Genomic DNA, 26,229 nt, shown 5'->3' with positions numbered 1-26,229 from the left:
TCTCTTGCTCTGTCCCTGATCTGCCCTTGCTGTCTCCCGTGCCGTCTCTTGTACTGTCTTACAGCTTCCATTGCAGTCTCTTGTGCTGCGTCTCAGTTTCCATTGCCATCTCTTGCTTTCTCTTATCTTCCATTGTAGTCTCTTGAGCTGTCTCTTATCAGCATTTGCCGTCTCTTACTCTGTCTCTGATCTGCCCTTGCAGTCTCCTGTGCCGTCTCTTATGCTGTCTCTCATCTTCAATTGTAGTCTCTTGAGCTGTCACTTAGCAGCCTTTGCCGTCTCTTGCTCTGTCTCTGATCTACCCTTGCTGTCTCCTGCGCCGTCTCTTGCTCTGTCTCTGATCTGTCCTTGCAGTCTCCTGTGCCGTCTCTTGTGCTGTCTCTCAGCTTCCATTGCACTCTCTTGCTCCGTCTCTTACTTCTCTTTAGACCAGGAAGTGCCTTCTGCGGCTCGTGCTCACCAACATCCGGCCGAGCTCCATCCCAGGCCCTCAGGGGGATGCAGGATGCTTAGTGGTTATTGCACCAATCCATCTAAGATTATAGTGCGGGGGAGTGAGGAGCAGACAGAGAGCACTGTAAAGAGGTGTGAACAGACAGGGTGCACTGCAAAGTGGTGTGGAAAGAGAGAGTGCGCTGCAAAGAGGTGTGAACAGACAGGGAGCACTGTAAAGAGGTGTGAACAGACAGGGTGCCCTGTAAAGAGGTGTGAACAGACAGGGTGCACTGCAAAGTGGTGTGGACAGACAGGGTGCACTGTAAAGAGGTGTGAACAGACAGGGTGCCCTGTAAAGAGGTGTGAACAGACAGGGTGCACTGCAAAGAGGTGTGAACAGACAGAGTGCACTGTAAAGAGGTGTGAACAGACAGGGTGCAGTGCAAAGAGGTGTGGAAAGACAGGGTGCACTGTAAAGAGGTGTGAACAGACAGAGTGCAGTGCAAAGAGGTGTGGAAAGACAGGGTGCACTGTAAAGAGGTGTGAACAGACAGAGTGCAGTGCAAAGAGGTGTGAACAGACAGGGTGCACTGCAAAGGGGTGTGAACAGACAGAGTGCACTGTAAAGAGGTGTGAACAGACAGGGTGCACTGCAAAGAGGTGTGAACAGACAGAGTGCAGTGCAAAGAGGTGTGGAAAGACGGTGCAGTGCAAAGAGGTGTGGACAGACGGGGTGCACTGTAAAGAGGTGTGAACAGACAGGGTGCACTGCAAAGAGGTGTAGAAAGACAGGGTGCACTGTAAAGAGGTGTGAACAGACAGAGAGCACTGTAAAGAGGTGTGAACAGACAGGGTGCACTGCAAAGAGGTGTGAACAGACAGAGTGCAGTGCAAAGAGGTGTGGAAAGACGGTGCAGTGCAAAGAGGTGTGGACAGACGGGGTGCACTGTAAAGAGGTGTGAACAGACAGGGTGCACTGCAAAGAGGTGTGAACAGACAGAGTGCAGTGCAAAGAGGTGTGGAAAGACGGTGCAGTGCAAAGAGGTGTGGACAGACGGGGTGCACTGTAAAGAGGTGTGAACAGACAGAGTGCAGTGCAAAGAGGTGTGAACAGACAGGGTGCACTGCAAAGGGGTGTGAACAGACAGAGTGCACTGTAAAGAGGTGTGAACAGACAGGGTGCACTGCAAAGAGGTGTGAACAGACAGAGTGCAGTGCAAAGAGGTGTGGAAAGACAGGGTGCACTGCAAAGGGGTGTGAACAGACAGAGTGCACTGTAAAGAGGTGTGAACAGACAGGGTGCACTGCAAAGGGGTGTGAACAGACAGGGTGCACTGCAAAGAGGTGTGAACAGACAGAGTACAGTGCAAAGAGGTGTGAACAGACAGGGTGCACTGCAAAGGGGTGTGAACAGACAGAGTGCAGTGCAAAGAGGTGTGGAAAGATGGTGCAGTGCAAAGAGGTGTGGACAGACGGGGTGCACTGTAAAGAGGTGTGAACAGACAGGGTGCACTGCAAAGAGGTGTAGAAATACAGGGTGCACTGTAAAGAGGTGTGAACAGACAGAGAGCACTGTAAAGAGGTGTGAACAGACAGGGTGCACTGCAAAGAGGTGTGAACAGACAGAGTGCAGTGCAAAGAGGTGTGGAAAGACGGTGCAGTGCAAAGAGGTGTGGACAGACGGGGTGCACTGTAAAGAGGTGTGAACAGACAGGGTGCACTGCAAAGAGGTGTAGAAAGACAGGGTGCACTGTAAAGAGGTGTGAACAGACAGAGTGCAGTGCAAAGAGGTGTGGAAAGACGGTGCAGTGCAAAGAGGTGTGGACAGACGGGGTGCACTGTAAAGAGGTGTGAACAGACAGGGTGCACTGCAAAGAGGTGTAGAAAGACAGGGTGCAGTGCAAAGGGGTGTGGACAGACGGGGTGCACTGTAAAGAGGTGTGAACAGACAGGGTGCACTGCAAAGAGGTGTAGAAAGACAGGGTGCACTGTAAAGAGGTGTGAACAGACAGAGTGCACTGCAAAGAGGTGTGGACAGACAGGGTGCACTGTAAAGAGGTGTGAACAGACAGGATGCACTGTAAAGAGGTGTGAACAGACAGAGTGCACTGCAAAGAGGTGTGGAAAAACAGGGTGCAGTGCAAAGAGGTGTGGACAGACAGGGTGCACTGTAAAGAGGTGTGAACAGACAGGGTGCACTGTAAAGAGGTGTGAACAGACCGGGTGCACTGTAAAGAGGTGTGGACAGACAGGGTGCACTGTAAAGAGGTGTGAACAGACAGGGTGCACTGCAAAGAGGTGTAGAAAGACAGGGTGCACTGTAAAGAGGTGTGAACAGACAGAGTGCAGTGCAAAGAGGTGTGGAAAGACAGGGTGCACTGTAAAGAGGTGTGAACAGACAGAGTGCACTGCAAAGAGGTGTGAACAGACAGGGTGCACTGCAAAGAGGTGTGGACAGACAGGGTGCACTGTAAAGAGGTGTGAACAGACAGGGTGCACTGCAAAGAGGTGTGGACAGACAGGGTGCACTGTAAAGAGGTGTGAACAGACAGAGTGCACTGCAAAGAGGTGTGGACAGACAGGGTGCACTGTAAAGAGGTGTGAACAGACAGGGTGCACTGCAAAGAGGTGTAGAAAGACAGGGTGCACTGTAAAGAGGTGTGAACAGACAGAGTGCAGTGCAAAGAGGTGTGGAAAGACAGGGTGCACTGTAAAGAGGTGTGAACAGACAGGGTGCACTGCAAAGAGGTGTGAACAGACAGGGTGCACTGCAAAGAGGTGTGGACAGACAGGGTGCACTGTAAAGAGGTGTGAACAGACAGGGTGCACTGCAAAGAGGTGTGGACAGACAGGGTGCACTGTAAAGAGTTGTGAACAGACAGAGTGCACTGCAAAGAGGTGTGGACAGACAGGGTGCACTGTAAAGAGGTGTGAACAGACAGGGTGCACTGTAAAGAGGTGTGAACAGACAGGGTGCACTGTAAAGAGGTGTGAACAGACGGGGTGCACTGTAAAGAGGTGTGAACAGACAGAGTGCACTGTAAAGAGGTGTGAACAGACAGGGCGCACTGCAAAGAGGCGTGGAAAGAGAGAGTGCGCTGCAAAGAGGTGTGGACAGAGAGGGTGCACTGTAAAGAGGTGTGGACAGACAGGGTGCACTGTAAAGAGGTGTGAACAGACAGGGTGCACTGTAAAGAGGTGTGAACAGACAGGGTGCACTGTAAAGAGGTGTGAACAGACGGGGTGCTATGACACTCCTTGCGGACCTAGCCACATTAGGGTTACTCAAGCTCAATGAGGGCCCTACACATTCAGCTGGCCATACATTGGATATTATTTTCTCCAATTCCTCCAATGTTTTTTGTGAATCTCCACAGGTATTGCCTTGGTCTGATCACACGTTAATTGAATTTTTCATTCGTGCCCCTAGGAAGACAAGCAGCTCTAGTCATGTCACCTACCATAGTCGTCGCCAATGGAAGGGAGTTACCCCGGAGGGCTTCCAAACGGTTTTTGTAGAACCTCGGGTCTCAGAATCAAGTAACATAGAAGATGCCCTCACTATATACAATCTGGCTGTTTCAAGTGCCATTGACCAGTTGGCACCTCAGAAATCTTTTTCTACCATCCCTAAACGGCCCCAGCATGCTTGGTATTCTCTTCAGTTACGAGTACTGAAACGTCTTTGTAGGAAACATGAGAAACGGTGGCGCCGTACTCATGATGAAAGGGACAGAGATCGATTTTACGCCTCCCTGGCCAATTATCATAGGGAAATCAGGGCAGCACGTAAAGCCCATATAGTACTACAATTGGACCAGGCACACAATGACCCTAAAGTGCTTTTCCGTATCCTTCAAACTTTTATCAATCCTATAGCCTGTGAGAGCCTAGTAGCCCCCACGCAAAAATTGTGCGACGACATCGGAACCGTCTTTACACAGAAAATAGAGCTTATCTACGATAAAATAGTTTTATCAGGGAAGCATCCTTTAGTCACTTCACCACTTAAGACACCCGTACAGATAGCTACTCAACTATTGGAGAGTTTTCCTCCGGTTACACAGGTAGAGGTAGAGTTATTGATGCACACCATTAAATCTGGATCCCCCCTGGACATTATCCCGGCTAAGATTATTTCCTCTCTTGCTGGATTTTTGTCCCCTTCCATTACGCATCTCCTCAATCTTTCCTTCAGAGAGGGTTACGTTCCTTTAGAGTGGAAAGCTGCACAGGTTATGCCCATTCGCAAGAACACCAAGGTTCCGCTGACAGAGTTTTCCAATCTCCGCCATATCTCTCTCCTCCCTTTCATGAGCAAGCTTTTAGAGAAGCATATAAATACACATCTTTCCAACTATGTCGAACGGACGGGTAGTCTTGACCCTTCTCAGTAAGGTTTTCGACCTAACCGTAGCACAGAATTAGCCCTGCTAGTGGTCACCGATAACATCAGGATGACCCTAGACAGGGGTCATTCAACTATCCTAGTGCTGTTGGATCTCTCCGCCGCGTTTGACACAATATCCCATCAAATATTGCTCAGGAGGTTGGAGGGGATTGGATTTAGAGATTTGGCCCTTCAGTGGATGACGAGTTTTCTTTCTTCTCGTTCGCAGACTGTCACTCTTGGACCATATCGTTCAGCACCTACAGAATTGACCAAGGGTGTACCACAGGGCTCTTGTTTGAACCCGACCTTGGCCAATCTGTTAAGGAGTTGTGGGTTTATCCCCATCTCCTATGCTGACGATACTCAGCTGCTCTTTCCTTTTGCAGAGTTTACTCCATCAGTGCAGGAAACCTCCTCGGGAATGAGAACTATTTCTCAATGGATGAGGAGTAACTTCCTTCAGTGTAATGTTGGAAAGACGGAGATTCTGCTTTTCGGGGAAGCCCAGTTACTGTGGACCCCCAGCTGGTAGCCAACAGACTTTGGCTCCCCTCCCTTTCCGAAGACTTGTGTTAAAAATCTCAGCGTCCGTATTGAACAGACTCTCACAATGAAGGAACATGCCGCCCTGACAGCTGGCCTATGTTTGCAAGCGCCGGGTCTGTTGCGCCACATCCTCCCTCTGCTTCCTGATTCGACCCGGAAAACATTGACACAGGCTTTTGTTTTAAGCCGCTTGGACTACTGTAACGGCCTGCTGGCCTCTGCTAATGAGGGCGCTTTTGACAGATTGCAGGTTGTCCAGAATACTGCGGCACGCCTGGTTGTCAACGCCCCCCCAAGGACTGCTTCCCGTCCTTTGCTTTATAAGCTACATTGGCTCCCTATACGGGAGCGTGTGAAGTTCAAGGTCTGTTGTATTGTACACAAGGCTTTGGTTAATTCTGGCCCCACTTACCTTGTGGACAGATTCACTCTTTATAAACCCTGGAGGTCCCTCCGTTCTGAATCCAAATTCCTACTTGAGGCTCTGAGAATTAGAAGGTCCCGCCTGGGGGGCAAGTCCCTTTCTAACTTGGGCCCTCGTCATTGGAATTCTCTTCCTTTACAGCTGAGGCAGTGTATGGACCATCTCCTCTTTAGGAAGCAGCTTAAGACTTTTCTTTTCTGTTTCTAGTCTATAATGGACCACTGTCTCAAACCGCCTGTCCAAGCGCAGAGATACCCCTTCGGGGGTCGATTCTGGCGCTTAATAAATAAATAATAAAGAAATAAATAACAGACAGGGTGCACTGTAAAGAGGTTTGTACAGACAGGGTGCACTGCAAAGAGGTGTGGACAGACAGGGTGCACTGCAAAGAGGTGTGGAAAGACAGGGTGCACTGCAAAGAGGTGTGGAAAGACAGGGTGCAGTGTAAAGAGGTGTGAACAGACAGGGTGCACTGTAAAGAGGTGTGAACAGACAGGGTGCACTGCAAAGAGGTGTGGACAGAGAGTGTGCACTGCAAAGGGGTGTGAACAGACCGGGTGCAGCAAACATGGTGCAGAAACAACAGGTGCATTAAAGACATGGTGCACTGTAAAGAGGTGTGGACAGACAGGGTGCACTGTAAAGAGGTGTGGACAGACAGGGTGCACTGTAAAGGGTGTGGAAAGACAGGGTGCACTGTAAAGATGTGTGGACAGACAGGGTGCACTCAAAGAGGTGTGGAAATACAGGGTGCAGTGTAGAGAGGTGTGAACAGACAGGGTGCACTGTAAAGAGGTGTGAACAGACAGGATGCACTGCAAAGAGGTGTGAACAGACAGGGTGCACTGCAAAGAGGTGTGGACAGACAGGGTGCACTGTAAAGAGGTGTGAACAGACAGGGTGCACTGCAAAGAGGTGTGGACAGACAGGGTTCACTGTAAAGAGGTGTGATCAGACAGGGTGCAGCAAACATGGTGCAGAAACACCAGGTGCATTAAAGACAGGGTTCACTGTAAAGAGGTGTGAACAGACGGGGTGCAGCAAACATGGTGCAGAAACAACAGGTCCATTAAAGACAGGGTGCAGTGTAAAGAGGTGTGAACAGACGGGGTGCAGCAAACATGGTGAAGAAACAACAGATGCATTAAAGACAGGGTGCAGTGTAAAGAGGTGGGAACAGACGGGGTGCAGCAAACATGGTGCAGAAACAACAGGTGCATTAAATACAGAGTGCAGTGTAAAGAGGTGTGAACAGACAGGGTGCATAAATTATGATGCAAAAACAACAGGGGTATTAAAGACAGGGTGCACTGTATAGAGGTGTGAACAGACAGGGTGCACTGCAAAGAGGTGTGGACAGACAGGGTGCACTGTAAAGAGGTGTGAACAGACAGGGTGCACTGCAAAGAGGTGTGGACAGACAAGGCGCACTGTAAAGAGGTGTGAACAGACAGGGTGCACTGCAAAGAGGTGTGGACAGACAGGGTGCACTGCAAAGAGGTGTGAAAAGACAGGGTGCAGTGTAAAGAGGTGTGAACAGACAAGTTGCACTGCAAAGGGGTGTGAACAGACAGGGTGCAGCAAACATGGTGCAGAAACAACAGGTGCATTAAAGACAGGGTGCACTGTATAGAGGTGTGCACAGACAGAGTGCACTGCGAAAAGGTGTGGACAGACAGGGTGCACTGCAAAGGGGTGTGAACAGATAGGGTGCAGCAAACATGGTAAAGAAACAACAGTTGCATTAAAGACAGGGTGCACTGTATAGAGGTGTGAACAGACAGGGTGCACTGTATAGAGGTGTGAACAGACAGGGTACACTGCAAAGAGGTGTGGACAGACAGGGTGCACTGTAAAGAGGTGTGAACAGACAGGGTGCACTGCAAAGAGGTGTGGACAGACAGGGCGCACTGTAAAGAGGTGTGATCAGACAGGGTGCAGCAAACATGGTGCAGAAACACCAGGTGCATTAAAGACAGGGTTCACTGTAAAGAGGTGTGAACAGACGGGGTGCAGCAAACATGGTGCAGAAACAACAGGTCCATTAAAGACAGGGTGCAGTGTAAAGAGGTGTGAACAGACGGGGTGAAGCAAACATGGTGAAGAAACAACAGATGCATTAAAGACAGGGTGCAGTGTAAAGAGGTGTGAACAGACGGGGTGCAGCAAACATGGTGCAGAAACAACAGGTGCATTAAAGACAGAGTGCAGTCTAAAGAGGTGTGAACAGACAGGGTGCATAAATTATGATGCAAAAACAACAGGGGTATTAAAGACAGGGTGCACTGTAAAGAGGTGTGAACAGACAGGGTGCAGCGTAAAGAGATATGAACAGACAAGGTGCATGAAACATGATGCAAAAACAACAGGTGTATTAAAGACAGAGTGCACTGTATAGAGGTGTGAACAGACAGGGAGCAGGAAATAGGGTGCAGAAACAACAGGTGCATTAAAGACAGAGTGCAGTCTAAAGATGTGTAAACAGACAGGGTGCATGAAACATGATGCACAAACAACAGGTGCATTTAAGACAGGGTGCACTGTAAAGAGGTGTGAACAGACAGGGTGCACTGCAAAGAGGTGTGGACAGACAGGGTGCACTGTAAAGAGGTGTGAACAGACAGGGTGCACTGCAAAGGGGTGTGAACAGACAGGGTGCAGCAAACATGGTGCAGAAACAACAGGTGCATTAAAGACAGGGTGCACTGTATAGAGGTGTGCACAGACAGAGTGCACTGCGAAAAGGTGTGGACAGACAGGGTGCACTGCAAAGGGGTGTGAACAGATAGGGTGCAGCAAACATGGTAAAGAAACAACAGTTGCATTAAAGACAGGGTGCACTGTATAGAGGTGTGAACAGACAGGGTGCACTGTATAGAGGTGTGAACAGACAGGGTACACTGCAAAGAGGTGTGGACAGACAGGGTGCACTGTAAAGAGGTGTGAACAGACAGGGTGCACTGCAAAGAGGTGTGGACAGACAGGGCGCACTGTAAAGAGGTGTGATCAGACAGGGTGCAGCAAACATGGCGCAGAAACACCAGGTGCATTAAAGACAGGGTTCACTGTAAAGAGGTGTGAACAGACGGGGTGCAGCAAACATGGTGCAGAAACAACAGGTCCATTAAAGACAGGGTGCAGTGTAAAGAAGTGTGAACAGACGGGGTGCAGCAAACATGGTGAAGAAACAACAGATGCATTAAAGACAGAGTGCAGTGTAAAGAGGTGTGAACAGACGGGGTGCAGCAAACATGGTGCAGAAACAACAGGTGCATTAAAGACAGAGTGCAGTGTAAAGAGGTGTGAACAGACAGGGTGCATAAATTATGATGCAAAAACAACAGGGGTATTAAAGACAGGGTGCACTGTAAAGAGGTGTGAACAGACAGGGTGCAGCGTAAAGAGATGTGAACAGACAAGGTGCATGAAACATGATGCAAAAACAACAGGTGTATTAAAGACAGAGTGCACTGTATAGAGGTGTGAACAGACAGGGAGCAGGAAATAGGGTGCAGAAACAACAGGTGCATTAAAGACAGAGTGCAGTCTAAAGATGTGTAAACAGACAGGGTGCATGAAACATGATGCACAAACAACAGGTGTATTTAAGACAGGGTGCACTGTAAAGAGGTGTGAACAGACAGGGTGCACTGCAAAGAGGTGTGGACAGACAGGGTGCACTGTAAAGAGGTGTGAACAGACAGGGTGCACTGCAAAGAGGTGTGGACAGACAGGGTGCACTGTAAAGAGGTGTGGACAGACAGGGTGCACTGCAAAGAGGTGTGAAAAGACAGGGTGCAGTGTAAAGAGGTGTGAACAGACAGGGTGCACTGCAAAGGGGTGTGAACAGACAGGGTGCAGCAAACATGGTGCAGGAACAACAGGTGCATTAAAGACAGGGTGCACTGTATAGAGGTGTGCACAGACAGAGTGCACTGCGAAGAGGTGTGGACAGACAGGGTGCACTGCAAAGGGGTGTGAACAGATAGGGTGCAGCAAACATGGTAAAGAAACAACAGGTGCATTAAAGACAGGGTGCACTGTATAGAGGTGTGAACAGACAGGGTGCACTGTATAGAGGTGTGAACAGACAGGGTGCACTGCAAAGAGGTGTGGACAGACAGGGTGCACTGTAAATAGGTGTGAACAGACAGGGTGCACTGCAAAGAGGTGTGGACAGACAGGGCGCACTGTAAAGAGGTGTGATCAGACAGGGTGCAGCAAACATGGTGCAGAAACACCAGGTGCATTAAAGACAGGGTTCATTGTAAAGAGGTGTGAACAGACGGGGTGCAGCAAACATGGTGCAGAAACAACAGGTCCATTAAAGACAGGGTGCAGTGTAAAGAGGTGTGAACAGACGGGGTGCAGCAAACATGGTGAAGAAACAACAGATGCATTAAAGACAGGGTGCAGTGTAAAGAGGTGTGAACAGACGGGGTGCAGCAAACATGGTGCAGAAACAACAGGTGCATTAAAGACAGAGTGCAGTGTAAAGAGGTGTGAACAGACAGGGTGCATAAATTATGATACAAAAACAACAGGGGTATTAAAGACAGGGTGCACTGTAAAGAGGTGTGAACAGACAGGGTGCAGCGTAAAGAGATGTGAACAGACAAGGTGCATGAAACATGATGCACAAACAACAGGTGTTTTAAAGACAGAGTGCACTGTAAAGAGGTGTGAACAGACAGGGAGCAGGAAACATGGCGCAGAAACAACAGGTGCATTAAAGACAGAGTGCAGTCTAAAGATGTGTAAACAGACAGGGTGCATGAAACATGATGCACAAACAACAGGTGTACTTAAGACAGGGTGCACTGTAAAGAGGTGTGAACAGACAGGGTGCAATGTGAAGAGGTGTGAACAGACGAGGTAATATACCCACAGGTTAACATGGATGCTTATGGCTTGAATAGGGTAGAACTGATAGGGCGCAGTATCCACAGGCGCAGGGCAGACAGAGTGCAGTATACACAAGTGCAGGACAGTCAGGGTGCGGTATCCACAGGTGTAGGACAGACAGGCCGCAGTATCCACAGGTGCAGGGCAGACAGGGCGCAGTATCCACAGGTGCAGAGCAGACAGGGCGCGGTATTCACAGGTGCAGAGCAGACAGGGTGCGGTATCCACAGGTCCAGGACAGTCAGGGCACAGTATCCTCAGGTGCAGGACAGTCAGGGTGCGGTATCCACAGGTGTAGGACAGACAGGCCGCAGTATCCACAGGTGCAGGGCAGACAGGGTGCCGTATCCACAGGTGCAGGACAGTCAGAGTGCAGTATTCACAGGTGCAGGACAGTCAGGGTGCGGTATCCACAGGTGTAGGACAGACAGGCCGCAGTATCCACAGGTGCAGGGCAGACAGGGCGCAGTATCCCTAGGTGCAGGGCAGACAGGGCGCGGTATCCACAGGTGCAGAGCAGACAGGGTGCTGTATCCACAGGTGCAGGACAGTCAGGGCACAGTATCCACAGGTGCAGGACAGTCAGAGTGCAGTATCCACAGGTGCAGGACAGTCAGGATGCGGTATCCACAGGTGTAGGACAGACAGGCCGCAGTATCCACAGGTGCAGGGCAGACTGGGCGCAGTATCCCTAGGTGCAGGGCAGACAGGGTACAGTATCCACAGGTGCTGGGCAGACAGGGCGCAGTGTCCACGGGTGTAGGACAGACAGGGTGCAGTATCCACAGGTGCAGGGCAGACAGGGCGCGGTATCCACAGGTGCAGGACAGACAGGGCGCAGTGTCCACGTGTGTAGGACAGACAGGCCGCAGTATCCACAGGTGCAGGGCAGACAGGGCGCAGTATCCACAGGTGCAGGGCAGACAGGGCGCGGTATCCACAGGTGCAGGACAGACAGGGCGCGGTATCCACAGGTGCAGGGAACGCTGTTGTTTAATGTAGCCTCAAATATAGAACATATTCATCTGCCACTGGATCACAACAATCAGATGATCAAAACCAGCCAGATCTGTCAGTAACGGATTCCATCAAGACCCCCAAAGAGTCTGCACAGAGCAACGCTCCTGCAAAAGGAAGCTAGCCAAGACTGACCATCCACTATCTGCAACCCCTTGAAGCTCAGTGCAGGGACCCTGCATCAAAGGGGAATGAGCCCCTTGAAGCTCAGTGCAGGGACCCTGCATCAAAGGGGAATGAGTCCCTTGAAGCTCAGTGCAGGGACCCTGCATCAAAGGGGAATGAACCCCTTGAAGCTCAGTGCAGGGACCCTGCATCAAAGGGGAATGAACCCCTTGCAGCTCAGTGCAGGGACCCTGCATCAAAGAGGAATGAACCCCTTGAAGCTCAGCACAGTGCCCTGCATCAAAGGGGAATGAACCCCTTGAAGCTCAGTGCAGGGACCCTGCATCAAAGGGGAATGAGCCCCTTGAAGCTCAGTGCAGGGACCCTGCATCAAAGGGGAATGAGCCCCTTGAAGCTCAGCGCAGGGACCCTGCATCAAAGGGGAATGAACCCCTTGAAGCTCAGCACAGTGCCCTGCATCAAAGGGGAATGAGCCCCTTGAAGCTCAGTGCAGGGACCCTGCATCAAAGAGGAATGAGCCCCTTGAAGCTCAGTGCAGGGACCCTGCATCAAAGGGGAATGAGCCCCTTGAAGCTCAGTGCAGGGACCCTGCATCAAAGGGGAATGAGTCCCTTGAAGCTCAGTGCAGGGACCCTGCATCAAAGGGGAATGAACCCCTTGAAGCTCAGTGCAGGGACCCTGCATAAAAGGGGAATGAACCCCTTGCAGCTCAGTGCAGGGACCCTGCATCAAAGAGGAATGAACCCCTTGAAGCTCAGCACAGTGCCCTGCATCAAAGGGGAATGAACCCCTTGAAGCTCAGTGCAGGGACCCTGCATCAAAGGGGAATGAGCCCCTTGAAGCTCAGTGCAGGGACCCTGCATCAAAGGGGAATGAACCCCTTGAAGCTCAGCGCAGGGACCCTGCATCAAAGGGGAATGAACCCCTTGAAGCTCAGCACAGTGCCCTGCATCAAAGGGGAATGAGCCCCTTGAAGCTCAGCACAGTGCCCTGCATCAAAGGGGAATGAGCCCCTTGAAGCTCAGCGCAGGGACCCTGCATCAAAGGGGAATGAGCCCCTTGAAGCTCAGTGCAGGGACCCTGCATCAAAGGGGAATGAGCCCCTTGAAGCTCAGCGCAGGGACCCTGCATCAAAGGGGAATGAGCCCCTTGAAGCTCAGCGCAGGGACCCTGCATCAAAGGGGAATGAGCCCCTTGAAGCTCAGTGCAGGGACCCTGCATCAAAGGGGAATGAACCCCTTGAAGCTCAGTGCAGGGACCCTGCATCAAAGGGGAATGATCCCCTTGAAGCTCAGTGCAGGGACCCTGCATCAAAGGGGAATGAACCCCTTGAAGCTCAGTGCAGGGACCCTGCATCAAAGGGGAATGAACCCCTTGAAGCTCAGTGCAGGGACCCTGCATCAAAGGGGAATGAGCCATATTTCTAGCTTCCAGCACATTCCCGTCCATTCCCCCTGCGCTGCTGCCGTTTCATCAGCCTAGCGCCAACGCAGGCACTCTGGCACCAGCGCCAACGCAGGCACTCTGGCACCAGCGCCTGCGCAGGCACTCTGGCTCCAGCGCAGGCACTCTGGCACCAGCGCAAACGCAGGCACTCTGGCACCAGCGCCAACGCAGGCACTCTGGGTCCAGCGCCAGCGCAGGCACTCTGGCACCATGTTGCAAAGGTGTCTGCGTTGTAGGCAGGATTGTGTTTGTGAAGGAAGGGGCACCTTCCTGCACAAAAACAATCAATGAGGAGTTTTCCTCTTTCTATGTGTGCTGCACGAGGAAAAATAAAGATATTACTCCTCGTTGCACCTCCCCTGGGGAGCAGTAAGGTTTTGGTGCATCCCCAGGTTTACAAGATCTTGTGAATCCGGGGATGCAGCAAAATCCATGGGTGATGTGTGAAAACACCCTCCGCACCACCCATAGAACTCACGCAAAGTGGCTCTGCGTGGCCTCATAGATATGAGTTTAAGGTTTGCGCAATATCCACAGGTGCAGGACAGCCTCCCATTGTACTCAGTCAATCCAGCCTTAGAGTGAAGACACAGGTGCAAATATGGGAACTCAGAGCTCCCCTCGTACTCAGTCCATCTGTCAGTCCAGCCTTAGAGTGAAGACACAGGTGCAAATATGGGAACTCAGAGCTCCCCTCGTACTCAGTCCATCTGTCAGTCCAGCCTTAGAGTGAAGACACAGGTGCAAATATAAGAATTCAGAGCTCCCATTGTACTCAGTCCATCTGTCAGTCCAGCCTTAGAGTGAAGACACAGGTGCAAATATGAGAATTCAGAGCTCCCATTGTACTCAGTCCATCTGTCAGTCCAGCCTTAGAGTGAAGACACAGGTGCAAATATGAGAATTCAGAGCTCCCCTTGTACTCAGTCCATCTGTCAATCCAGCCTTAGAGTGAAGACACAGGTGCAAATATGGGAACTCAGAGCTCCCCTCGTACTCAGTCCATCTGTCAGTCCAGCCTTAGAGTGAAGACACAGGTGCAAATATGAGAATTCAGAGCTCCCATTGTACTCAGTCCATCTGTCAGTCCAGCCGTAGAGTGAAGACACAGGTGCAAATATGAGAATTCAGAGCTCCCCTTGTACTCAGTCCATCTGTCAATCCAGCCTTAGAGTGAAGACATAGGTGCAAATATGGGAACTCAGAGCTCCCCTCGTACTCAGTCCATCTGTCAGTCCAGCCTTAGAGTGAAGACACAGGTGCAAATATGAGAATTCAGAGCTCCCATTGTACTCAGTCCATCTGTCAGTCCAGCCTTAGAGTGAAGACACAGGTGCAAATATGAGAATTCAGAGCTCCCCTTGTACTCAGTCCAGAGCTCCCCTTGTACTCAGTCCATCTGTCAATCCAGCCTTAGAGTGAAGACACAGGTGCAAATATGAGAATTCAGAGCTCCCATTGTACTCAGTCCATCTGTCAGTCCAGCCTTAGAGTGAAGACACAGGTGCAAATATGAGAATTCAGAGCTCCCCTTGTACTCAGTCCAGAGCTCCCCTTGTACTCAGTCCATCTGTCAATCCAGCCTTAGAGTGAAGACACAGGTGCAAATATGAGAATTCAGAGCTCCCATTGTACTCAGTCCATCTGTCAGTCCAGCCTTAGAGTGAAGACACAGGTGCTAATATGAGAATTCAGAGCTCCCCTTGTACTCAGTCCAGAGCTCTCCTTGTACTCAGTCCATCTGTCAATCCAGCCTTAGAGTGAAGACACAGGTGCAAATATGGGAATTCAGAGCTCCCCTTGTACTCAGTCCAGAGCTCTCCTTGTACTCAGTCCATCTGTCAATCCAGCCTTAGAATGAAGACACAGGGTACAAATATGGGAACTCAGAGCTCCCCTTGTACTCAGTCCAGAGCTCCCCTTGTACTCAGTCCATCTGTCAATCCAGCCTTAGAATGAAGACACAGGTGCAAATATGGGAATTCAGAGCTCCCCTTGTACTCAGTCCAGAGCTCTCCTTGTACTCAGTCCATCTGTCAATCCAGCCTTAGAATGAAGACACAGGGTGCAAATATGGGAACTCAGAGCTCCCCTTGTACTCAGTCCATCTGTCAATCCAGCCTTAGAGTGAAGACACAGGGTGCAAATATGGGAATTCAGAGCTCCCCTCACCATCAAGTCACATCAATCAAGGTCCCATCTTTTTGGGATCATGGCACGCTGCAGGATTTGTAGCCTCGTATAGTGATATTACTAATCAAAGCCATATAAGCTCTTATTCTGAAACATGGTTTGAGAACCCTACCCAGTCTCAGAATTTCAATGACTTCATACTTCAGTGGTACTCTCAGGTAAATGAGGAGGACCTTCTAGGGCTGGCGTCAAATGTCTCAGTACAAAGAGAAGTAAACACCTTCTCCACATATACAAGCAATAAGCATTACAGAAAGAAATTAAACTTATTCTCTCAATCGGATAATAGTGAATGTTTATGTACATGAAGACTCAACTGGTCAAGGTTAGTTTAATGTCCCTGCGTTTGGGGGGGGGGGGGTTGTGTAGGAGAGTAGGATCTGCTTCACAGGGGTACCCCCACTTTTTGCTGGTGTTTCACTGTTTTTCGACCTTAGTCTGGCTGTGGCCCTGCTAATCAGGACCACAGCCTAGCTGCTTCCTCTCTAAAAAGGTTTCCCTGTACATTAGGTTACATATCTAATTGGATTCTGGAGTGCCTTATAAGCCCCTAGTATATGGTATACTATGTACCTAGGGCATAGGTACCTCAGAGGCCTACCAGGGGCTGCAGCATGTATTATGCCACCCCTGGGAAGCACTCCAAAATGACACCACAGGTCTGCTACTGCAGCCTGGGTAAGGGTGTGCTTGCACCCCTTACTGTGGTATAGGCTACCTATATCACTACCTTATACAGACACATATAAACCTATAAGCCACTCCTATGGCAGGCCTTGACAATCCTGAAGGCAGAGTGCTTGGTTTTATGTGAGAGGGTGCCCAAGCATGAGCTGAGCCCCTCTGCAGCATTTGGAAATGCTTCCTTATGACTGTTCTGTGATACAGCCATACCATATACTCTTAAGTGCATTATAACCTCGCGGTAAATGCTAACTTTGGAATGGCTGCATCAAAAGATGTCGTGTTTGGTGTCAAAAGCTGTGGAATACTATCCCGGGGGTAGCATTCCATCCTTCTAGAAGGAGAGACATGTTCACACTGGCTAAACCCGGTTAAAACTTTCCAAAGCCCTGGCATCACAAAATGGATGTCACTGCCACAGTCTGGCCTCCTGCTGCTGAGGGAAACTCCATTGATTTCAGTTTGAACAATTAACTTTTTGGAGTAGTCAGGACTCTGCAGAATGGGAGCAGTACACATGGCCTGCTTCAGGTCATCAAATGCCTTTTGACAGCTAGCTGTCCACTGAACCTTTTTGGGCATTTTCTTAGAAGTTAAGTCATTCAAGGGTATCAGTATTGATCCATACCCTTTGACAAATCTCCTATAGTACCCAGTCAGGCCTAAGAAGGCTCTCACCTGAGTCTGGGTAGTTGGAGCAACCCAGTCCATTATGGTCTGGATTTTGCTCTGCAATGGTTGAACCTGGCCTCCACCTACAAGGTGGCCCAGGTACACAACCTGACTCTGCCCTATCTGGCACTTAGTAGCCTTGATAGTTAGTCCTGCTTTTTGCAGGGCCTCCAAAACATTCCTTAGGTGGACCAGGTGATCCTCCAAGGTGGAGCTAAAGACAGCAATATCATCTAGATATGCTGCACTAAAGGCTTCCAGGCCTGTGAGAACTGTATTCACCAACCTTTGGAAAGTGGCAGGTGCATTCTTCAAACCAAAGGGCATTACCACAAATTGATAATGCACACTAGGGGTAGAAAATGCTGTTTTTGGCTTTGCATCATCAGCTAGCCTGATCTGCCAGTAGCCAGCTGTCAAGTCAAATGTGCTAAGGTACTTGGCTTAGGTCAAAGTATCTATAAGCTCATCTGCCCTTGGTATTGGATGGGCATGAGTCCTGGTGACTGCATTGAGGCCTCTGTAGTCCACACAAAACCTCATCTCTCTTTTTCCACCACTGGTGTGAGGTTTTGGCACAAGGACCACTGGACTAGCCCAAGGGCTATCTGAGGACTCAATCACACCCAGATCCAACATTTTCTGGACTTCTGTCCTGATACAGTCCCTGACATGGTCGGGTTGCCTATAAATCTTATTTTTAATAGGCAGACTGTCCCCAGTGTCCACTTCATGAGTGCACCAGGTAGTCTGACTTGGAGACAGTGAAAACATATGTCTGAACTGATTGAGAACCTGTCTGCAATCAGCTTGCTGCTGGGCAGTGAGGCTGCCTGCCAAGGCTATACCATCTACTGACCCATCATCAGGGTTCTGTGAGAGGAGGTCAGGGAGTGGGTCACTCTCTTCCTCCTGTCCCTCATCAGTTGCCATGAGCAAGCCCATGTCAACCCTGTCCACATATGGCTTCAGCCTGTTGACATGGAGAACCCTATGGGAACTCCTAGGGGTTCCCAGGTCTACCAAGTAGGTAACCTCCCCTTTCTGTTCAACAATAGTGTGGGGTCCACTCCACTTAGATTACCCTGAACGAACCTCTGCAACATATATCCTGGACCTTCGACTTTCTATCATGACTAGAAGACGGAAGAAATCTCCCTTGGGGTCAAGGAGTGACTCCCCTGCTTGGCAGGCACCAAAGAAGCAACTGACAGGTCTGCAATTCTGAAGCTCCCGCCAGACGCCGAAGTCTCTGCATTCCCAGAGGAAGATTTCCAGACTTCCCCGAGGCTACCCTGAGTCCACAGCAAAGCTGAGGCCCATGGCTATCGTGGGTGACGTGGAACCGTGACCCCTGGACACCGTGAACTTTTGCAGCAACAATACCTTCCTGGTCATCCTTGAAGTTGTGCTTTGGGCTGTGAGTAGCCCCAGCCTTGAGCACCTCCTGCACCGAAGGTTGTTGGCCTCCACTCCACGAGTGACCTGTGGGCCAGCTTCAAGTGCGACCGCTCGAGCCTCCTTCGTGGTCACTAGCCTGTTGTCTAGCAGGTCCCCACAAAGACAACTCCACTTCTGCTTTGGCTTTTCTCGTTGCTTCAGACTTGCTCTTACTTACCTTCGCTGGGTGAGTCCCTCAGACCTTGCTGGTCTGCACCGCAGTCCTTCCTCTGCATTCCTGTGACTTGCCGTTGCCAAGCCTTGTTGGGTCCTTTCTGGTCGCCGACACCGCAGCACTCGACAGACTTCGTGGGACAGCTCGAATCCGACTTGTGTACTTTGTCGACGCCTCCTGGACCTCGTGGCTGAAGAGTCAAGACACCAATCAACTCACCTGAAGCACCTGACATCTGTGGGAATTGGTCCTTCCTGCCCTAGGTCACTGGCAAGGGACCTAGACTCTGTCACCTCTGCTTTCAGGTTCCTTACCTCCTAGATCCAGGCTTGGATCTCTCCAGACACTTCTCCTCTTCACAGCAGCAGCAGTTCTTTGCAGGCTTCCATTGGAATCGACGACGCGACCCGACACCAAAAGACACCTATTCCCTGGGTGAGGTAATTCGAGTACTCCGGTACTCTCGTGGGTGATAGCCCTAGAGCTACCTAAGTCCAAGAGGGTTTGGTCCTGACTCGATTAGAAGTGTCCCTAATCTTTAAAATTCCGACCGCGACATTCTCCATTGAAGATAATAGGAACCCGCGGTTGTGTTTCCACACTGCATACAGTTCCCGTGGGTCCCCTGTGTCACTACCTTGGGTGGTTCCTTGGGATCCCAGTGATTCTAGAGGCAATAGACCTAGTGCCTATTCCAGTCGTGGTTCTTATACCACTTTTTTAGTATATGGTTTGGTACGTCCCTCGGGCTCAAACGTGTATTTGTGCTTTTACTGATGCTTGATGACTTGTAACTTTAGTACTTCGAACTCCAGTCTCATAAAGAGACTAGAGGGGTGTGTTTAACCTCAGTCCATCTGTCAGTCCAGCCTTAGAGTGAAGACACAGGTGCAAATATGAGAATTCAGAGCTCCCATTGTACTCAGTCCATCTGTCAGTCCAGCCTTAGAGTGAAGACACAGGTGCAAATATGAGAATTCAGAGCTCCCCTTGTACTCAGTCCAGAGCTCCCCTTGTACTCAGTCCATCTGTCAATCCAGCCTTAGAGTGAAGACACAGGTGCAAATATGAGAATTCAGAGCTCTCATTGTACTCAGTCCATCTGTCAGTCCAGCCTTAGAGTGAAGACACAGGTGCAAATATGAGAATTCAGAGCTCCCCTTGTACTCAGTCCAGAGCTCCCCTTGTACTCAGTCCATCTGTCAATCCAGCCTTAGAGTGAAGACACAGGTGCAAATATGAGAATTCAGAGCTCCCATTGTACTCAGTCCATCTGTCAGTCCAGCCTTAGAGTGAAGACACAGGTGCTAATATGAGAATTCAGAGCTCCCCTTGTACTCAGTCCAGAGCTCTCCTTGTACTCAGTCCATCTGTCAATCCAGCCTTAGAGTGAAGACACAGGTGCAAATATGGGAATTCAGAGCTCCCCTTGTACTCAGTCCAGAGCTCTCCTTGTACTCAGTCCATCTGTCAATCCAGCCTTAGAATGAAGACACAGGGTACACATATGGGAACTCAGAGCTCCCCTTGTACTCAGTCCAGAGCTCCCCTTGTACTCAGTCCATCTGTCAATCCAGCCTTAGAATGAAGACACAGGTGCAAATATGGGAATTCAGAGCTCCCCTTGTACTCAGTCCAGAGCTCTCCTTGTACTCAGTCCATCTGTCAATCCAGCCTTAGAATGAAGACACAGGGTGCAAATATGGGAACTCAGAGCTCCCCTTGTACTCAGTCCATCTGTCAATCCAGCCTTAGAGTGAAGACACAGGGTGCAAATATGGGAATTCAGAGCTCCCCTCACCATCAAGTCACATCAATCAAGGTCCCATCTTTTTGGGATCATGGCACGCTGCAGGATTTGTAGCCTCGTATAGTGATATTACTAATCAAAGCCATATAAGCTCTTATTCTGAAACATGGTTTGAGAACCCTACCCAGTCTCAGAATTTCAATGACTTCATACTTCAGTGGTACTCTCAGGTAAATGAGGAGGACCTTCTAGGGCTGGCGTCAAATGTCTCAGTACAAAGAGAAGTAAACACCTTCTCCACATATACAAGCAATAAGCATTACAGAAAGAAATTAAACTTATTCTCTCAATCGGATAATAGTGAATGTTTATGTACATGAAGACTCAACTGGTCAAGGTTAGTTTAATGTCCCTGCGTTTGGGGGGGGGGTTGTGTAGGAGAGTAGGATCTGCTTCACAGGGGTACCCCCACTTTTTGCTGGTGTTTCACTGTTTTTCGACCTTAGTCTGGCTGTGGCCCTGCTAATCAGGACCACAGCCTAGCTGCTTCCTCTCTAAAAAGGTTTCCCTGTACATTAGGTACATATCTAATTGGATTCTGGAGTGCCTTATAAGCCCCTAGTATATGGTATACTATGTACCTAGGGCATAGGTACCTCAGAGGCCTACCAGGGGCTGCAGCATGTATTATGCCACCCCTGGGAAGCACTCCAAAATGACACCACAGGTCTGCTACTGCAGCCTGGGTAAGGGTGTGCTTGCACCCCTTACTGTGGTATAGGCTACCTATATCACTACCTTATACAGACACATATAAACCTATAAGCCACTCCTATGGCAGGCCTTGACAATCCTGAAGGCAGAGTGCTTGGTTTTATGTGAGAGGGTGCCCAAGCATGAGCTGAGCCCCTCTGCAGCATTTGTAAATGCTTCCTTATGACTGTTCTGTGATACAGCCATACCATATACTCTTAAGTGCATTATAACCTCGCGGTAAATGCTAACTTTGGAATGGCTGCATCAAAAGATGTCGTGTTTGGTGTCAAAAGCTGTGGAATACTATCCCGGGGGTAGCATTCCATCCTTCTAGAAGGAGAGACATGTTCACACTGGCTAAACCCGGTTAAAACTTTCCAAAGCCCTGGCATCACAAAATGGATGCCACTGCCACAGTCTGGCCTCCTGCTGCTGAGGGAAACTCCATTGATTTCAGTTTGAACAATTAACTTTTTGGAGTAGTCAGGACTCTGCAGAATGGGAGCAGTACACATGGCCTGCTTCAGGTCATCAAATGCCTTTTGACAGCTAGCTGTCCACTGAACCTTTTTGGGCATTTTCTTAGAAGTTAAGTCATTCAAGGGTATCAGTATTGATCCATACCCTTTGACAAATCTCCTATAGTACCCAGTCAGGCCTAAGAAGGCTCTCACCTGAGTCTGGGTAGTTGGAGCAACCCAGTCCATTATGGTCTGGATTTTGCTCTGCAATGGTTGAACCTGGCCTCCACCTACAAGGTGGCCCAGGTACACAACCTGACTCTGCCCTATCTGGCACTTAGTAGCCTTGATAGTTAGTCCTGCTTTTTGCAGGGCCTCCAAAACATTCCTTAGGTGGACCAGGTGATCCTCCAAGGTGGAGCTAAAGACAGCAATATCATCTAGATATGCTGCACTAAAGGCTTCCAGGCCTGTGAGAACTGTATTCACCAACCTTTGGAAAGTGGCAGGTGCATTCTTCAAACCAAAGGGCATTACCACAAATTGATAATGCACACTAGGGGTAGAAAATGCTGTTTTTGGCTTTGCATCATCAGCTAGCCTGATCTGCCAGTAGCCAGCTGTCAAGTCAAATGTGCTAAGGTACTTGGCTTAGGTCAAAGTATCTATAAGCTCATCTGCCCTTGGTATTGGATGGGCATGAGTCCTGGTGACTGCATTGAGGCCTCTGTAGTCCACACAAAACCTCATCTCTCTTTTTCCACCACTGGTGTGAGGTTTTGGCACAAGGACCACTGGACTAGCCCAAGGGCTATCTGAGGACTCAATCACACCCAGATCCAACATTTTCTGGACTTCTGTCCTGATACAGTCCCTGACATGGTCGGGTTGCCTATAAATCTTATTTTTAATAGGCAGACTGTCCCCAGTGTCCACTTCATGAGTGCACCAGGTAGTCTGACTTGGAGACAGTGAAAACATATGTCTGAACTGATTGAGAACCTGTCTGCAATCAGCTTGCTGCTGGGCAGTGAGGCTGCCTGCCAAGGCTATACCATCTACTGACCCATCATCAGGGTTCTGTGAGAGGAGGTCAGGGAGTGGGTCACTCTCTTCCTCCTGTCCCTCATCAGTTGCCATGAGCAAGCCCGTGTCAACCCTGTCCACATATGGCTTCAGCCTGTTGACATGGAGAACCCTATGGGAACTCCTAGGGGTTCCCAGGTCTACCAAGTAGGTAACCTCCCCTTTCTGTTCAACAATAGTGTGGGGTCCACTCCACTTAGATTACCCTGAACGAACCTCTGCAACATATATCCTGGACCTTCGACTTTCTATCATGACTAGAAGACGGAAGAAATCTCCCTTGGGGTCAAGGAGTGACTCCCCTGCTTGGCAGGCACCAAAGAAGCAACTGACAGGTCTGCAATTCTGAAGCTCCCGCCAGACGCCGAAGTCTCTGCATTCCCAGAGGAAGATTTCCAGACTTCCCCGAGGCTACCCTGAGTCCACAGCAAAGCTGAGGCCCATGGCTATCGTGGGTGACGTGGAACCGTGACCCCTGGACACCGTGAACTTTTGCAGCAACAATACCTTCCTGGTCATCCTTGAAGTTGTGCTTTGGGCTGTGAGTAGCCCCAGCCTTGAGCACCTCCTGCACCGAAGGTTGTTGGCCTCCACTCCACGAGTGACCTGTGGGCCAGCTTCAAGTGCGACCGCTCGAGCCTCCTTCGTGGTCACTAGCCTGTTGTCTAGCAGGTCCCCACAAAGACAACTCCACTTCTGCTTTGGCTTTTCTCGTTGCTTCAGACTTGCTCTTACTTACCCTCGCTGGGTGAGTCCCTCAGACCTTGCTGGTCTGCACCGCAGTCCTTCCTCTGCATTCCTGTGACTTGCCGTTGCCAAGCCTTGTTGGGTCCTTTCTGGTCGCCGACACCGCAGCACTCGACAGACTTCGTGGGACAGCTCGAATCCGACTTGTGTACTTTGTCGACGCCTCCTGGACCTCGTGGCTGAAGAGTCAAGACACCAATCAACTCACCTGAAGCACCTGACATCTGTGGGAATTGGTCCTTCCTGCCCTAGGTCACTGGCAAGGGACCTAGACTCTGTCACCTCTGCTTTCAGGTTCCTTACCTCCTAGATCCAGGCTTGGATCTCTCCAGACACTTCTCCTCTTCACAGCAGCAGCAGTTCTTTGCAGGCTTCCATTGGAATCGACGACGCGACCCGACACCAAAAGACACCTATTCCCTGGGTGAGGTAATTCGAGTACTCCGGTACTCTCGTGGGTGATAGCCCTAGAGCTACCTAAGTCCAAGAGGGTTTGGTCCTGACTCGATTAGAAGTGTCCCTAATCTTTAAAATTCCGACCGCGACATTCTCCATTGAAGATAATAGGAACCCGCGGTTGTGTTTCCACACTGCATACAGTTCCCGTGGGTCCCCTGTGTCACTACCTTGGGTGGTTCCTTGGGATCCCAGTGATTCTAGAGGCAATAGACCTAGTGCCTATTCCAGTCGTGGTTCTTATACCACTTTTTTAGTATATGGTTTGGTACGTCCCTCGGGCTCAAACGTGTATTTGTGCTTTTACTGATGCTTGATGACTTGTAACTTTAGTACTTCGAACTCCAGTCTCATAAAGAGACTAGAGGGGTGTGTTTAACCTTAAATACATATATTTTGAATATATATCTGGTGTGGTTGTCTTTTCATTTGATCCTTCAAGAAATTGTAGGCTGGTAAAACAAGCTGCTTTACATTCCTTCAAGACTTAGCCTGAAGGCTGCTCTCCATAGCTGCCACTAGGATAGCTTTCATATAAGGTTGTCTTTAACCATTCACCATAAGGGGTTGTTTGGACTGATACAAGGTGCCCACTAGAACTAGTGGACAGAATATATCAGGCCACCTTCTCACTTGCAGGACCAGTGCAAGCTTCATTCAAAGACATGGAACAAGTGTGGCACTGCAGGACCAGTGCAAGCTTCCTTCTAACACATGGGACAAGTGTGACACTGCAGGACCAGTTCAGGCTTCCTTCAAAGACATGGAACAAGTGTGGCACTGCAGGACCAGTGCAAGCTTCCTTCTAACACATGGGACAAGTGTGGTGCTGCGGGGCTAGTGCAAGCTTCCTTCTAAGACATGGAAGAAGTGTGGCACTGCAGGGCCAGTGCAAGCTTCCTTCTAACACATGGGACAAGTGTGGTACTGTTGGCGAGTGCAAGCTTCCTTCAAAGACATGGAACAAGTGTGGCACTGCAGGACCAGTGGAAGCTTCCTTCAAAGACATGGAACAAGTGTAGCACTGCAGGACAAGTTCAGGCTTCCTTCAAAGACATGGAACAAGTGTGGCACTTGAAGGCCAGTGCAAGCTTCCTTTCAAAGACATGGAACAAGTGTGGCATGGCAAGGCCAGTGCAAGCTTCCTTCAAAGACATGGAACAAGTTTAGCACTGCAGGGCCAGTGCAAGCTTCCTTCTAACACATGGTAAAAGTGTTGTACTGCGGAGCGAGTGCAAGCTTCCTTGAAAGACATGGAACACGTGTGGCAGTGCAGGACCAGTACAAGCTTCATTCAAAGACATGGAACAAGTGTGGCACTGCAGGACCAGTGCAAGCTTCATTCAAAGACATGGAACAAATGTGGCACTGCAGGGCCAGTGCAAGCTTCCTTCTAACACATGGTACAAGTGTGGTACTGCAGGGCGAGTGCAAGCTTCCTTCAAAGATATGATACAAGTGTGGCACTGCAGGACCAGTGCAAGCTTCCTTCAAAGACATGGAACAGGTGTGGCACTGCAGGACCAGTGCAAGCTTCCTTCTAACACATGGGACAAGTGTGGTACTGTGGGGCGAGTGCAAGCTTCCTTCAAAGACATGGAACAATTGTTGAACTGCAGAGCCAGAGCAAGCTTCCTTCTAAGACATGGAACAAGTGTGGCACTGCAGTACCAGTGCAACCTTCTTTCACAGACATTGAACAAGTGTGGCCCTGCAGGACCAGTGCAAGCTTCCTTCAAAGACATGGAACAAGTGTGGCACTGCAGGACCAGTGCAATCTTCCTTCAAAGACATGGCACAAGTGTGGCAGTGCAGGACCAGTGCAAGCTTCATTAAAAGATATGGCACAAGTGTGGCAATACAGGTCCAGTGCAAGCTTCATTCAAAGACATGGAACAAGTGTGGCACTGCAGGACCAGTGCAATCTTCATTCAAAGACATGAAACAAGTGTGGCACTGCAGGACCAGTGCAATCTTCATTCAAAGACCTGGAACAAGTATGGCACTGCAGGACCAGTGCAAGCTTCCTTCAAATGAATGGAACAAGGGTGGCACTGCAGGACCAGTGCTAGCTTCATTTAAAGACATGGAACAAGTGTGGCGCTGCAGGACCAGTGTAAGCTTCATTGAAAGACATGGAACAAGTGTGGCACTGCAGGACCAGTGCAAGCTTTATTCAAATGAATGGAACAAATGTGGCACTGCAAGACCAGTGCAAGCTTCCTTCAAATGAATGGAACAAGGGTGGCACTGCAGGACCAGTGCTAGCTTCATTTAAAGACATGGAACACGTGTGGCACTGCAGGACCAGTGCAAGCTCCCTTCAAATGAATGGAACAAGTGTGGCACTGCAGGACCAGTGCTAGCTTCATTTAAAGACATGGAACAAGTGTGGCACTGCAGAACCAGTGCAAGTTTCATTTAAAGACATGGAACAAGTGTGGCACTGCAGGACCATTGCAAGCTTTATTCAAATGCATGGAGCATGTGTGGCACTGCAGGACAAGTGCAAGCTTC

General features: G+C 49.8%; 1 protein-coding gene across 1 annotated transcript in view; it reads left to right on the top strand.

Moving 5' to 3' along the window:
- The window catches only part of LOC146822470 (NACHT, LRR and PYD domains-containing protein 3-like), a 580,768-nt gene that overhangs the window by 860 nt on the left and 553,679 nt on the right, over positions 1-26,229 (top strand). The gene's annotated exons all lie outside the window — the stretch shown is intronic.

This window comes from Triturus cristatus, chromosome 6 (genome assembly GCF_964204655.1).
Source record: "Triturus cristatus chromosome 6, aTriCri1.1, whole genome shotgun sequence".
NCBI lineage: Eukaryota > Metazoa > Chordata > Amphibia > Caudata > Salamandridae > Triturus > Triturus cristatus.
Note: the sequence above shows the minus strand (reverse complement) of the source record. Positions and strands in the feature narration are given on the sequence as shown.